This window comes from Mangifera indica, chromosome 3, assembly GCF_011075055.1.
Source record: "Mangifera indica cultivar Alphonso chromosome 3, CATAS_Mindica_2.1, whole genome shotgun sequence".
Taxonomy (NCBI): Eukaryota; Viridiplantae; Streptophyta; class Magnoliopsida; order Sapindales; family Anacardiaceae; genus Mangifera; species Mangifera indica.
In genome coordinates, this window is record NC_058139.1 from 18,381,819 (window position 1) to 18,384,513 (window position 2,695).

Genomic DNA, 2,695 nt, shown 5'->3' on the forward strand with positions numbered 1-2,695 from the left:
AATGTTCATTATTACATTTTCCGAATATTTAAATTGATGATTCGTAAAGAATCAAAATTAGGACTTTGACAATCCATAGTTCAAAATCGATCTAGATTGGACAATAAAAGAATATTACCTGCATGAAATATATGATCGGAGATATTAGGTTCGATGAAGTATTTCTTTATAGTGGTTTAGGGGCTATGGCACATTGCTGGATGTTTACTATAGTCGTTGAGTTTTCGGTGCATTTTCGGATCATCTGAAAAAGAACTCACGACTATGCCACGGTGAACTTAAAGGGTTACACCGACAAACCAAGCTTTCTAAAGGAAGAATTAATTATCCAAGGATGGCTAGCACCTTCCAAAGGATAATCAAAATCATATAAAATATTAAATGGGTGCAAAAATAACATTTTAAAAGTTAAGATATTAGTGAGATAAAATGAAGGTGGCTAAGGTATATATTTGATATGCATGCATGATAAGACTTCAAATATGAATTTATTAGGCCAAACAAGAATTTGAAATTGCAAAATAGGCCACCGTTATATAAAGTGCATTTTAGTGCATTTTGAAATAGCATAAACATTCTTTCACTTTACTTTCTCTTGCAAAATAAACTAAAAGCTCTCCTCTCTCTTTAATATTTGGCTTGGAAGGTATACTCTTTCGGATATTCTTTAAGTGAGGAGCTTAATCCATCATTTTTTATCCTTATAAGAGGCAAAAAAATAGGTAAAAGTTTCCTCCTTCTTTTATATGTCTTAATCATGCTTTGATTTTTGTTCTACCTACATGCATGACATTCTTTGCATCTTCTTCTTCACCTAAAATTTACAGACAAAGCAAAGATATTATGAAAGTAGGGTTGATGTATCCAGGATCATGTTAAATGGAGAAGGAAGCATATTTGATGAAAAAGCACGTTAGGATGCAGAGACTGGGATAGCATGTTTTTCGCGTTAACTGCATTGACGTTTCCTTCAAAACAATGCAAATTACCCACTTTGCAGAGCAAGTATTTCATCCACAACAAGATTTCCCTTTGATCGAATTATAGCACCCAGCTCCACCCCACAAGATCCAAATCCCTGCACTGAAAATGTGGCAAGCAGTGATGAGGATTATGTTGTGACTGAACTCACTACTCGTCACTCTGTGGATCAGACAATGCTTGCAACACAAGAAAGATTGCCTTCAAGAGATGAATGTTTTGTTCCTACGAAGGTGAGGAAGTTTCATAAGGTGAGCCGTATGGGAGATGAATGTATTGATATCAGAGACAAAGTTGAGCAGTTTGCAATAGAACCCATTAGAAGATCATTTTCTATGGATTCATCAACTGATCCCAAGTTGTATTCAGCAATTCAAGAAGCTTTACAACAAAACAGGCAAGTGAGTGAAATTAACCCCATTGAAGGTTGCAGTAACAAAGTTAGAAGATCCTTTTTCACTTTTGGTCATCGCAGGGAATCCAAAAATGCAGTGCTACGAGTTAATTTGGAGTCATGAAGCCATTTAACATAGAGATTTTAGCTCTGTTAGGAAGCAATAGAAAACGGGCAAGTATTTCTTTAATATTCTTTATGTATAAAAAGGATTGAATAAAAATAAAAGCAAGAAAGGTAATATAGCATAGAAAATATGTCTTTCAAATAGTTAATCCCAGGAAATTTGATTCTGACTCTATTATTTTTGCAGACACTCTCTGAATTTTCAGATTAAGTTCCAACATCCCTCTAAATCCCAAAATCCAATGATAATTACTCCTATTTCTACATCATAATTTATGCATAATGTGATTATGTGTATGTTTATATTTTTAAAAAATTCAATTGACAAATTTTTAAGATTTTGTGAAAGAGTACAATAGCTAGAGTAGAAGATATAGAAAATAGGAGAAGAGTAAATAACAAAGAAAATAAAGGAGTAAAGAATGTATATTAACGTTAGGTACCAAGAAAATAGTCAATTGATGGCATTTATTAGCTTAAATAATAGATTGAAGTTGTTTAAAATTCATGAAATCAATAATTTATTTAATAAAGACATATTTTGAACAAGATACTTTGGCGGCCTTCTTTTTCTTGGGGCCTTAGCCATACGCTTAGTGGCCCATGTCTTAAGCCAGTACTAACAATTGTCTGACTCATTATTTTATAGAGTTTGGCATGTCTAGTAAGAGAATGAATAAATACGAAGTTTTAAAAGCGCCTCAAATTTTAGAGAAATTGAATATAGAATACTATGAAATCGGGATGATAAAACTAAGGTTATGGGTTAGATTGGTTGATTCAACCAGTCCAATGGGTACCCATGGCATTACTTGATTTAAGTATTACCAATTTTTTCTTTCGTAGTTGGATCACTTTGACATGTAATTGAACAACCTAAATTGTCCCAATTCACCGTTCAACCATCCAGTCAAAACAGTCAAGGTATATGATGATGTTAGTATGATGTTATTGTGAAACATTACAACTAATTTAAGACCAAACAGTTCGAAAGGAGCAAGCTATACCACTTGGGCAATACTAATACTTGATTATATACTGGTATAATTTTTATTTATGGAATTTTTTTATTTTTGAAAAACAAAAAAAGGCAATTGTTGATGTTGGACTGTCACCAAGCCAATTTAAATTTGGCCAAAAGACTTTTTCCCACCCATAGCTTAGTCAATTGACAAAGTTTCATCAGTTAGTTTT

At 32.9% G+C, this 2,695-nt stretch overlaps 1 pseudogene; it reads left to right on the forward strand.

The window, feature by feature from the left end:
- Nucleotides 1-429: 429 nt before the first annotated feature.
- Nucleotides 430-1,499, forward strand: LOC123211595 (annotated as a pseudogene).
- Nucleotides 1,500-2,695: the final 1,196 nt, after the last annotated feature.